The sequence below is a fragment of the Lampris incognitus genome, chromosome 2 (genome assembly GCF_029633865.1).
Source record: "Lampris incognitus isolate fLamInc1 chromosome 2, fLamInc1.hap2, whole genome shotgun sequence".
NCBI lineage: Eukaryota > Metazoa > Chordata > Actinopteri > Lampriformes > Lampridae > Lampris > Lampris incognitus.
This window is the reverse complement of record NC_079212.1, coordinates 126,940,307-126,954,164: the sequence shown is the minus strand read 5'-3', so window position 1 is coordinate 126,954,164 and position 13,858 is coordinate 126,940,307. Positions and strand designations below refer to the sequence as shown.

Below are 13,858 nucleotides of genomic sequence, written 5' to 3'. Positions count from 1 at the left end.
GCAGCCTTGGTATATGTACAGCACATTTGTACGTATTACTATGAATGTGGTTGTTACCCACAACATCGACAGTGATGGCAATCTTGATGTCCAGGTGGCAACATTAATCCCTTATTTCATTTTTAACAAATCCCTCATTTCATTTTTGACATGTGACTGCACATTGTTTTTAATGACAATAAATTGAATTGAATTGAATTGAACAATAGTTTCCGAGCAGTTTCATCAGGCAATCTGCTCCAACACGAGCACTGCTACTGAGAAGCTCTTTAGTGGCTTGCGTCACTTGCATATTACTCTACTACTACTCACAAGAACCAGAACATATGATTTGATTTTTGAAAAACATATTAAACTTGATCAGTCATATTCTTATGCTGAAACATCATTCACACTTTAAGACGAGAAATTTGATTTAATTATAGGTTGCATACCAAATTCTTGTTCTGTAGCGGAGTGGAGGCTTTAAAAGCCACCGTGGGAAACTCATTACACAGATACTTGATCCATTTTCCACGATCTCCTTTGATATCAAATCTATATAAAGAAGGGAAGGTTTTTTTAGGCAAGAAAATGACGTCATTCTGTGGAATATTACCGATAGAACGCATGCTTTCTTTCAGTTACCTACCAATTTTATTAAGCTCTAGAACTATTTTCTTGTTCGTTCCACTCTGGATGACTGCCTGCTCTAGGACACCTGCAGCCAAGACGGGTCATGTGCACCCAAAATTACAGCTGAGGCCTCCACCACCTTGAAGGAAAAAGTTAATTCACATTCAGGTAATGTACACATTCCAGTTGTTCTGATACAACGGGATAGGGTGCAGTTAGAGTTTGCAGATTGCATGTGTCCTCTAGCTGTATAGACTGCAGAAAAGCACTCAGATTCAAATTTTGCCAGTCTGAACATAGCTTTCATGTGCCAGCGATGTAATTAGCAGTAAAGGCATTGTACATTCTTACTTAAAAACTGGACTGACAATCAACAGCAGTAGCTTTGTAAGTATTAAAAGAAATGGGTTATTATTGTTCATTATATCCATTTGTATGCTGAAAAGTCAAAAGCTGTAGCCAGTGGCGGTTTTAGCAAGTTTTACCTGGGGTGGCAAAAAAGGTGGCATGAGGTTCCAGCTGGGGGGGGGGGGGTATCGCCCCCAGACAAATTTGAATTTCAGAGACTTTGTTTCCTGCATTCTGGTGACTTTTTTTTAAAGCATGTGAATCACATAATAATGAGACAGCTTAAAACCAACTTTTATGTTGAAAACTTAACCTAGTCCTATTTCTCTATAAAATAAGTTTAAGCAACAGTCAGAGATAATATTTATATATTTTGTCACACATGCAATAAACACTCACAATTAGTTTTTTCGCCAAGACATTTTTACTGAGTCTGCTTTTTATTGTCCATGAATGCCCATGAAGTCCATAAATACTGGGGTGGCATCCAGCGCTTCACCTGTGCCTCCATCCATAGGGTAAGTGGTTGTGTCAGGAAGGGCACCAAATCATTATGCGGATTGACAAAACCGTCATTGATGCTGCGCCCTCACTGGGTACTGATGGAAACTATCAAATCCACTGTGGCAACCCCTGGGAAACAGGGAACAAGAAGAAGAAGAAGCTTTTTATTGTCCCATAGGGGAAATGACAGTCTGCAGCAACATGACAGGAAAACACAAAATATACATTACATTACATTACATTACAGTCATTTAGCCGACGCTTTTATCCAAAGCGACTTACAGTGAGTGGATTTAACATAGGAAATCAGGAGAACTACTAGTCATTGTTACATCACAGTAACAATACACTATACAAGTCACAGATATACAAATTCAATATACAGTCTAACATACACAAGACAAAAAGAAATACTCTGCAAGTATATAGAACAATAATACAGCAATAATAATCCACCCTCCCATCCCCGCACAACACCTACCCCCCTCCACACACACACACACACAGAAATAAAGTTCAGAATTAAATCTATGAACAGTCAGCCATTGCTGTTGTAGATTTCATAATTTCTATAGGGTTGCAAACTAATGCACTGAGCGTGAGACACAAGCAACTGAGCACTATCGCACATATTTCCATCCATCCATTATCCAAACTGTTTGTACTGCTCTCAGGGTCACGGCGATGCTGGAGCCTATCCCAACAGTCATTGGACAGCAGGCGAGAAGACACCTTGGACAGGCTGCCAGTCCATCACAGGGCTGACACACACATTCACACCTAGGGACAATTTAGTACGGCCGATTCACCTGACCTACATGTCTTTGGGCTGTGAGAGGAAACTGGAGCACCCGGAGGAAACCCGCGCACACATAGGGAGAACATGCCAAACTCCACACAGACGATGACCCGGGACAACCCCAAAGGTTGGATTACCCCGGGGCTCGAACACAGGACCTTCCTGCTGTGAGGCGACCACGCTAACCACTGTGCCACCATGCTGCCCTTGCACATATTTCCCACCGTCAAATTCTTGTAAAACATTTGAAACATAGAGCAACGATAAACAAATGAAAACACCTTACTTGTGACTTAGCACCAGTGGACTATGGACTACGGACTTAGCACCAGTGGACTACCAACATCAGTGGACTACAGAGAGTCAATAGGCATGCAAGGATTCAGTTGAGACAAAATAGCAGTGACATCGATTGGTGGATTTTCCCAGGTCGGGTGGCGTGCACAACCATTTTCTTTCTTTATTCAAAGGGTCAAAGTGAATTCTAAACTGGTGGTTAAAGAAGTGTGCACCGACTATGGAGAAATATTATGAACTTTAAACACATTTTTTAAAGTATTTATAGCCTACAAATAGGGTGGGAATTGCAGTGGAGGGCCGCCCCTTGGAACCACCACAGGTTGTAGCTCAAATCAAATATACCATGGCCAACCCTGTGTTTGCTGGCTTTGATATAAGTGATGGAAGCCACCGTTGCTGTTTAGCTACATTTTTTGGATTCTCTTGAATGCCTCACTTGAATTCTCGTTTTCAAAATTGACATGTTTCTCCAAACTCTGCATGCCTGCTTCCTGCAAATAAAAGCGAAAACTAAATCACTGGGTATGTCTTGATACATGCTGGACAATCCAGATAAGAAAAATCATAGAAGGTTGAATCGGTTCACCTGGATACAAAGTTTATTGACAGACACGTTTCATCACTCAAGTAAGTGGCATCTTCAGTCTAAACTGACTGCAGATATCCCCACCCCTTATAAACAATACAGGTACATAATGTAAGAGTAGTTAAGGAAATAAAAGCCATATAACCACTCCTAATGTAAAATTCTACAGTAAGAACAGATATATTTAGTATATGTAGAACTGCAGAATATAGGCCATACAAAAACAAATATAGCACTACAATACAGCTGGGATGCAAACATTCCCCTAACCGTCTGTGAATAGTACACATGGCCATTGAAACTGTAGTTATGGCCACGCCCATATTTGTATATGAAAGTGGGGGTGGGATGGGGGATACCTGTTTAGACTGAAGATGTCACTCAGATGAGTGATGAAACGTATCTGTCAATAAACGCTGTATTCAGATGAACTGATTCAACCTTCTTTGGTAAACGGGACGGTAAGCACAAACTGCACCTTGGTTGACTTAGTTTATGTATAGTTCAGATATTTACCTTCTGCTCATATTCTCTCTGCCACTGCAGGATGTCATGCCGAAAGCTTCTCTTCATTAGCCCCTGTTCTCTTTCTATTCTCTGCTTTTATTGGAGGTCCTGGAGCTCATTGTGGCACATTTTGTGTGAAAGATTGAGTTTTTGAAAAGAAAAGACCCACGAACCAGCAATAACAGTATTACAGCAAATTCGAGTGGCAGTCCGGGAACCGCCGCAGTCGGGACGTGAACTCGCATTTCTCACTCTGCAAGCGACAACGTCAACCAGTCGACTAAAGGGTCTAACCCGTTAGTCAAGGACCAACGTGTCTACTTATCCATGCACGTTACAGTGTTTTTGATGAATTGCCCTTTGCCTCCTGATTTCTTCTGGCTTTTTGTGGTTTTTTAACGTGCTGAAAAGTTGACAGCTTTTTTTTTTGGTCTGTCCTAAAGCATCAGTCTTCGTCCGTCTGTAGCCTTAACAGGTGTAACCAGGTTAAAATTAATGTTTTTATTTTATTTTGTTTGAGTATGAAATATCACCAAATCCTGTCTGTGTGCTGTTATTTGTGTTTACTACATTTTATTTTATGTCATTATTCACTTTTATATATGTTTTACAACGACCGTCATATACATGTACTGTCGCTTTAAGAGAGAGGTCTTGTGGGTACACGGAAGAGGGAACGCGGGAGAGGCCATTTTTGTTTTGTGGGGGGTGTGTCAAGCAGTGATCGAGCCGAGCCACGCGTGTTTCTTACCGTAGGACAGTTTTGCTGGTTGAGGAGAACGTAACCTTGAGTATCCCTGTAAGAAGATACTGCAAGCTGTGGGATAAAATACTTGTTTATCCTTTCTTACATCGGAGTCCCGTGGACGGTTTCTCCTTCTAACGCACACGAGTGAAGTCCGGGCAGTGGTTGAACTTCGACCCCCACGTCCGTAAGAAACACCGCTCCCGCTGGAGGACTGGACGTTTGTCGAAGGGTTTGAAACCAAAATAAATGGCAAGGTGGGCCAAATAGAGTCCTGTGTGTCCCCCCTCCTTCCTTGATCATGATGATGATGAGAGACTGAGGGCCCCCCACAACACCTGGGGCCCCACCTAACTAGAACACAACGCAGAGCTAATGATGAGAGTGACGGGCGTGCAGCAGGCTGACCAGCAAAGAACAGCATAGGACTGCCCCCGTTACATTGGTGCCGTGACCCTCCTGGATCCTGAGAGTGACATCAGTTGCTCGCCGCGGGAGGCTGCTGTCGTCATCAAGCCCCAGACGTCCTCAGGTATTTCTATAGACTGTACGCTCATGTTACAGTGGACTGGAGTTGAGCTGTGTGGACACTGGACAGTCATAGCTGTGGTTACCATGGACTGGGCTTGTGAGCAGGACATTTGTATATACTGAAGGAAGAAAAACATACAAAAAAAGGAACAAAGGTTAATGTTGATGTGATTGAAGGACTCGTGTGAATAATCTATTGATGTAAACTACTGGATATGTGCATATGTGATTAATCTATTGGTGAATTTGTTGATTGTGTGTGATTGTTTCAATCTCTTAGTGATTTCTAGATTCAATTATTTAAATGAATTGAGCTTTTCACTTTTTTATTTTATTTTTTATTTTATCTGAGTGTTAGAGGTAGGAACATGGCAGAGGGTGGTTCGTACGTAGGTGGGGGTAACATTGCTGATCAGGATCTTTTGGATCGCCAGTGTGCTATGGAGAGGGGTTACCAGTTAGATGTGGGTGGGGGTTTACGGCTAGGTGTAGGTAGGAGTTTCGGGCAGCTCTTAGAGGGCGGGGAACCAGACACCAGAGCACCAGGACCTAGAGACCCGACCACATTTGGCACTCCTCAGTTCACCTCCATACGCTACGTAGAACGGGCCAGGCCAGGTATCAGCGAAGGGGCTGTGCTAGGTAACAGCGAGCAGCCAGTGGGTGAGTTAGCCATGCTCATTACTCGGTTAGCAGAGAAGATAGGAGAGTCAATCACTGCTAAGCTGCAGGAAACACAAATGCTTAGAAACACACACACAGACAGTGCTAGGTCTGCTGAACAGCGTTCGGAGACAGTGCCTAGTGTTAGAGTAGTAATGCAGACAGACGCTAGGGAGCCTCCTATTTTCAGGGGCGATAGCTCTGATAAGTTTACAGTTCATGAGTGGGAGAGCCTTATGACTTTGTATTTGAGGAAGCGAGCCATTCCAGTTAGTGAGCAGTCACATGAGATTCTAGCTAAGCTTATGGGGAAAGCAGGGGACGTGGTGAGGATAAAGCTGCGCAACACATCTGTCGACCACATAACGAACCCCCACATTATTTTTGATGTACTGAAGCAACTTTAGTGACCTCACATACTCGAGCATGCCCCTGGCGGACTTTTACAGTACGCTGCCCAAGCCAGGTGAGGACGCTATGGAGTATTGGACTAGGCTTAATAAAACAGTGGAGGTGGCTGACGAATGCTTGAAGTGGCAGGGCCGTAGTATTGAAGAGCCAAGCCACGAGGTAGCATGATGTTTATCAAACACTGTCCAGATCAGTCTCTTGCCAATGTTTTTAAGTTCAAGTCCGCAGGGAAATGGTCTGCTAGCGAGATCCAGGAGAGGCTTGATGAGCACATGCTGGAGAGGAAGTCCCGTGTTGCTGCAGGTGGACAACGTGAAGCAGGCACGGTAGAGCATAGGTTCCATTCACAGGTTCATGTCCCTGTAGTCGACATGGCTCCCGACTTGAACACGACCGTGCCGGTGGTGCCATCTCTCATCCCGGCTCATGCGTCATCTCCTATACCATTTTGTGCAAGGTCTCCTACACCGTCTCCCGCACCGTCTCCCGCACCTGTCTCTGGCGGTGATGACTATATGAGGAGTTTGGTGAGCTTGCTAGACCGTTTGGTCACAATGCAGACTCAGGTTCCAGTTAGCGCTGCAGTCCGGACACCGACGCTGACTCAACCGCCAGCTAACGCCGCAGGGCGGGTGCCAGACGCACCACAGAGGTTGTGCAGGGTTTGTAAGTCTCCGGATCACTCCACATTTTCCCACTGCAGCCGGGAGAACCGATGTATAAACTGTTTGTCTCCTGGTCATTGGAAGAGGGACTGTCCTCACCCTCAGCCGCCCAACCAGCTCCGTTCTCAGCCTGGTGGAAGAGCTGGTCGTCAGTCTCGTCCGTTAAACTACTAAACCCACACCTAGAGAGGGATGGTGTGGGTAATGTAGATGTATCCCTCACTGATGTCTCCGACCTGGCTCACTTGTATGAAGACAAGTGTGCCAAAGCACCTCAGGGTTCGCGTATGGTCATTCAGGCGACACAGAGGATTCAGGCTTTCAGTGACTTGTTCTATGCTCCTGTTCTTGTCAACCAGAGTGTGCAGCTTAATGGCATGTTGGATACTGGCTCTATGTCATGCAGTATCAGTGAAAATGCAGTAGAGAAGCTCTGCTCTGGGGGTGTTTTACCTGAGAAGCAGCAGCCTGAAGAGAACATTGTCTTGATTGGCTGTGGTGGTCTGGAGACTAGGCCTGATGGTTTTTATGACCTCAACATGCAGCTTTATGGTGTTTCCTTTGTCATATCCACTCTGGTCGTTCCCGGTCAGCATGGTGATCTGATAGTCGGCACAAACGTCATTAAACATGTGGCCCATGTACTCAAGAGTAGTACTGAGTACTGGGACATCGCGTCCAGACAGGAACATCCATCTAGTCCTGACGTTGAACAGTTCTTGTCCATTTTCACGAATGTAGAGCGCTGGAGGGGTGGTGCAGTTCCTCAGAAGATAAGTACTGTTAAGCTCACCCAGGCAGTGACACTCTTACCGAGGCACGAGCACTTAGTCTGGGGCAGACTTCCTGCTAAGGTGCCTATGTCCGCTGGAAGCACTGTTGTTGTGGAGCCGACAGACTCCAAGGCCATGCCACGCAGTGTCCTCGTAGGTCGACTTGTCACACCGCTCTGGGGTGATAGGTGGGTACCCATGACTGTTGTCAATCCATCTGACAAAGCCATCACACTGAAAAGGAACTGCAAGTTGGCTGATGTGTTTCCATGCTTGGCGATTGAGGACTTTAATGTTTTCCAGGGACTGCAATCAGTTGCAGGGAGGCATGAGTCCAACGCCACAGATAGTGCCTGTCCCCCTGTCCAGCCGGCTAGGAGTTTGTCAGAGCTCGGACTCAGTGACATTGACCTCAGCTCCTGTCAGGTTAGTGAGGCATGCAAGTCCCAGCTCACTCAGCTGCTCACCGAGTACCATGACATCTTCTCCAGGGACTCTCTGGACTGTGGCGAGGTCACAGGATACACACATCGCATCCATCTGGTGGATGAGCGCCCCTTTCGCTTGCCCTACAGGAGGGTTCCCCCAGCCCACTATCAGAAGTTGAGACAGGTTCTCACTGATATGGAGGAGAAAGGGATTATCCAGAAGTCCTCGAGCGCATACGCTTCACCACTGGTTATGGTATGGAAGAAGGATGGCGGGCTTCGGATCTGCACTGATTTCAGATGGCTGAATGCTCGGACCTTGAAAGACGCTCATCCCTTGCCACACCAGTCGGACTGTCTTGCTGCGCTGGGTGGTAACTGCCTCTTTAGTACGATGGACCTCACTTCTGGCTTCTTCAACATCCCAATGCATGAAGATGACAAGAAGTACACTGCTTTCACGACTCCCCTTGGGTTGCATGAATACAATCGCATGCCACAGGGCCTTTGTAATAGCCCTGCAGCCTTCATGAGAATGATGATTGGGATCTTTGGGGATCTGAACTTCACGAAGCTTTTGTGCTATCTTGATGATCTTCTTGTCTTCGCACCGTCAGAGGTTGAGGCTCTGTCGAGGCTCCGCACTGTGTTTCAGAGGTTGAGGGAGAACAACTTGAAACTGGCTCCGAAAAAGTGTCATCTGCTGCAGAAGCGGGTGCGGTTTTTGGGCCACGTGGTTGATGGCGGAGGTGTGTCTGTCGATCCCTCCAAAGTAGAGGTCATCTCCAACATGACAGTGCAGGATCTCATGAAAGGTGATGGGTGCACGCCTTCTGTCCGTAGGATCAAATCTTTCCTTGGTATGGTATTTTACTACCAGCATTTCCTCCCGAACTGCTCCTCCGTGGCTAAGCCCCTGTTCGCCCTTACAGCTGGACAAAAGAGGAGGGGGAGGTCAGCTAAGAATAAGAAGCCCCATGGCAGCTTCCGTAAGCTTACGTCCGCAGACTGGACGGTGGAATGTGGGGAAGCATTTGATCTGTTGAAGACGATGTTACTGGAGTGTGTGGTGCTTGACCATCCAGACTTTGAGGTGCCTTTCATTTTGTCGGTCGATGCGTCTTTGGACGGACTCGGCGCGGTGCTGTCTCAAGTGCCCTGAGGAGAGTCCAAGGCCAGACCTGTTGGTTTTGCAAGCAAGTCCCTCAGTGCCTCACAGCGGAAGTATCCAGCTCATAGACTGGAGTTCATGGCGCTGAAGTGGAGTGTTTGTGAAAAGTTCAGCCACTGGCTGAAGGGTCAAAGCTTCACCGTTTGGACAGATAATAATCCGCTGACTTATCTCCTAACGAAGCCGAAGCTTAACACGTGTGAGATCCGCTGGGTGTCTAAGTTGGCGTCTTACACTTTCGATCTCAAACACCTGCCAGGGAAGAAAAACGTGGTGGCGGATGCCTTGAGTCGCAACCCTTTTTCCAAGCCCGTCAGTCAGAGGCTACTTAGGGAGCCCTATCCGGCCCTTGTTCAGGAAGCCGACGGGGTTGAGGGGGACTCTGTGCAGGATGTTTTCAGACTCAGTTGCCAGTCCCAAACAGTGAGTAGTGCGCGATCTGGGTTTGCTTGTGATGCAGCTGAGGTCAGGGCTTTTTGTCAAGCCAAATGTGACTGGCCTGATGCATCAGTATTCACAGCACTCAGTTTGGTCCAGCACGTTCAGCATCTGTCGGGTGGTCAGGATACACTGCCAATGTTATCCACCGAGGAGCTCAGGTTGAGTCAGGAGCAGGACCCCTGCATCTCCAAGGTGTTGCCCTTTGTCGCTGTTCGGAAGCGGCCATCAAGACGTGAGAGGCATGGTGCTGACCAGAAGGTCCTCAGGCTGTTGAAACAGTGGGAGAAGTTGGAAGTCAATGATGGTGTCTTGTACATGGTGACAAAGGACCCAGTGTCCAAGCAGAGGAGGTCTCAGTATGTTTTACCTCTGAGTCTGAAAGACAAGGCACTGTCTGGCATCCACGATCACGCTGGTCATCAGGGCCAGGACCGTACTCTCTCTCTTGCAAGGCAGCGTTTTTATTGGCCTGACATGGAGAGGGATATCAGAGCATATGTCAGATGCTGTCGGAGATGTGTGTTTGGGAAGACCCCAGAGCCAGCTGCTTGCGCACCCCTGGAGAGCATTAAAACTTCCGCACCGATGCAGCTTGTGTGTATGGATTTCTGGTCCGCTGAGGACAGTAAGCAGCGGTCAGTCGATGTCTTAGTGGTTACTGACCACTTCACTAAGCTTGCTCACGCGTTCCCCTGCACCAATCAGACAGCGAAGCAGGTCGCCAAGAAACTCTGGGATCATGTATTCTGTGTTTACGGGTTTCCGGAGAGAATACATTCTGACCAGGGCACAAACTTTGAGAGCAACCTGATTGCAGAGCTTCTCAAGTTGGCGGGTGTAGCGAAGTCCCACACGACGGCCTACCATCCTATGGGTAATGGCGGGACAGAGCGTTTTAATCGCACGATGGGGAATATGCTCCGTTCCCTTCCGCTTCAGCAGAAGCAACAGTGGCCTCAGCAGATCCATTCTCTCACGCTCGCGTACAATGCCACTGTTCACGAGACCATGGGTTATGCGCCTTTCTTCCTGATGTATGGGCGTGTCCCAAGACTGCCGGTGGATGTTATGTTCAGGCAGGTTTTGCATGATCCTCACGTTGTTGACTATGACTCTTATGCTCAGTCTTTGCTTTCCTGTCTAAGGAGTGCAATGGAGATCGCTCAGAAGCACTCCATGGCAGAGCAGCAGCATCAGGCGCGACAGTACAACAGACACGCCAAGGGCACTGTCCTGTCTGTCGGGGATCGTGTTTTGGTTGCGAACCAGAGTGAGCGAGGGAAGAGAAAGTTGGCTGACAAATGGGAGAATGGAGTGTACACGGTTGTCGGTGTCAACCCCAATATCCACGTCTACAAGATTCAGGATGCAGAGGGGCACACCAGGGTGGTGCACAGGAACCATTTGTTGGAGGTCAACTTCTTGCCCCTTCCTGAGTTAGATCAGGGTGAGGAGTCCAGTACAACCAGTCAGTTGCTTGACTGCGCAGAGTCCGATGAGGAGGACAGTGCAGATGGCCTGACGGTCTCAGGGGATGCAGTGGGGCTAGCAGTCTCATCACTTGGAGACTCGCCTAGATCTGAGTGGGCAGAAGCGGAAGAGTTCATTCCGTCTAGTCTGGTAGTCAGTCCTGTGGGGGCCACTGCTCAGACTCCACCCAACACACACGCACCACACAACACACATGCACCACACATAGAGGCATCACACTCACTCGATGTTGGTGTTATATCTCACATTGATTCGCACACAGAAGCACCACACTCACTCGATACAGATGTTGCAGCTCGCACTGTCTCACGCACACAAGTAGAGAGCGATGGTCGGGTTAGGACACGCACAGGGAGGGTGGTGAGGTCAGTGAACAGGTTAATAGAATCTATGGCTCAGATGCCATTTCTACGGAGTGTGAGGGTTTGAACTTTGATGGAGGTTGGAGTCATTCAAACTAGTTTAATGTGAGTTATTAGGTGTCTATCAGACAGGGTTGTTTTGGGCCAAGTGCATGGTGTGGCGTATCAGGCGTCACATTGATCTAGGGGAATACTGAGACTTGATCAACCTCATTATTTTCTGAACCTCGTAACCGAGGTAGCTCCTAAGTTGACTGGAGGACTAGGTCCTTCTTTTCACTTGTGCCAGTAGTCAGTGATGGGCTTTTCCTTTCCTCTTTCTCTTTTTATCCTGCTGTCAGGATGTTGGTGAATTTCAGGAGGGGTGAATGTAACCAGGTTAAAATTAATGTTTTTATTTTATTTTGTTTGAGTATGAAATATCACCAAATCCTGTCTGTGTGCTGTTATTTGTGTTTACTACATTTTATTTTATGTCATTATTTACTTTTATATATGTTTTACAACGACCGTCATATACATGTACTGTCGCTTTAAGAGAGAGGTCTTGTGGGTACACGGAAGAGGGAACGCGGGAGAGGCCATTTTTGTTTTGTGGGGGGAGTGTCAAGCAGCGATCGAGCCGAGCCACGCGTGTTTCTTACCGTAGGACAGTTTTGCTGGTTGAGGAGAACGTAACCTTGAATATCCCTGTAAGAAGATACTGCAAGCTGTGGGATAAAATACTTGTTTATCCTTTCTTACATCGGAGTCCCGTGGACGGTTTCTCCTTCTAACGCACACGAGTGAAGTCCGGGCAGTGGTTGAACTTCGACCCCCACGTCCGTAAGAAACACCGCTCCCGCTGGAGGACTGGACGTTTGTCGAAGGGTTTGAAACCAAAATAAATGGCAAGGTGGGCCAAATAGAGTCCTGTGTGTCCCCCCTCCTTCCTTGATCATGATGATGATGATGATGATGAGAGACTGAGGGCCCCCCACAACACCTGGGGCCCCACCCAACTAGAACACAACGCAGAGCTAATGATGAGAGTGACGGGTGTGCAGCAGGCTGACCAGCAAAGAACAGCATAGGACTGCCCCCGTTACACAGGGGACATACAAGAAGGAGCGCATTGTAAGGTGTCTTGATGCATGCTCAATAATCCAGCTTAAAAAAATGAAAGAAGGTTGAATCAGTTCATCTGGATACAACGTTTATTGACAGATACGTCACTCATCGAAGTGACTTCTTCAGTCTAAACTAACTGGAGGCATCTTCACCCTTAAAAACAACACAGTTGCAAAACGACCGAAACCAACGACCAGTTTCATATGCAAATATGGGCGTGACCATTAACTGGAATTTCAATGGCCACGTGTACTATTCACAGAGGATTTGGGAATATTTGCAATCACAGCATTGTAATACGGCGATAAATGTAATAAAACACATTTATGTGGCTTTCACGGAAGCTTTCATCACATTCTCCTCTCCTTGTTCAGTACACAGCACATCTAAACCTTGAATGTTCTGACTGAAGCTGTGCTGAACCTTGCTGGTTCTCATGGTGGTTCATATCTCATTGGATCTGTTTAGTGTTGAGACATGTGTGTGTGTGTGTGTGTGTGTGTGTGTGTGTGTGTGTGTGTGCGCGCGCGTCCGTGCATGTTGAGGGCTTTAAACATAGAAAGGCCATAAGTTGTTTGCAGGTAAAGCAAATTGAATGCATTAATGATTATGGGGCTATCTCCTGTCCTTTCAAACTGCTATCTCCTGTCCTTTCAAAGTGGAGAGGCAGAGTGGGGAGGGGGAGGGGGATGGGATAAAGTGTCTCACACTCACTGACAGAGGGGGGAGGTCAGTTTTCCATGTTTTGTGGGGGAAGGGGCACAAACAGAGGGCTACAGGCCCTCTGTGGAATGTAATTGAGGCTTTCTCGCTCTTACCCTCACTCCCTCACATGCACATGCGACATGTGTATACACAGAAACATGCATATTTGCTATATAGGGAAATAACATCTCTTGAAAAAAAAAGAAATAAATCCAAAATCCAATAAATCAAACCCAAATAGCAAGCAAAAAAAAAAATTCAAAAAAGTCAGGGGTCCTATTACAACCTTGGCTGACGTGTGCATTTTCTCTGAATGTGCCCCCAGTTCTTCATTTTAAGTAATTAGCTAAATGGTTGCTTATGTTTGTACACCTGTACACCTTGACAACTGCCTGTCTTTCGAAGTTCAAGTGGATTTAGTCAAATCGCACCTTAGAAGAAAATGACATGGCAAACATAACGAACCTATAAACCTCACGAAGGTCTCTGGGAGTATCCCACCTCCTTTGGTGTAATGTTTCCAGTTTTCCATCTTAAGCTCAGTGCGAATCGCAGATGAATTTTGCCCAGAACGAGGGAGCAATTAAGGAACTAATTATCCATTAATTTATACTCGTTCTCTACACCACCACCCTGTCCCCCTGCCCACCCTCCGTTTTCGGACCCCACTCCCAGTTGAAATTCTACACTAGGGTCCCCGAGA

The 13,858-nt window shown here is 46.9% G+C and overlaps 1 pseudogene; it reads right to left on the bottom strand.

The window, feature by feature from the left end:
* The window catches only part of LOC130131945 (guanine nucleotide-binding protein-like 3-like protein), a 32,157-nt pseudogene that overhangs the window by 8,080 nt on the left and 10,219 nt on the right, over window positions 1–13,858 (bottom strand).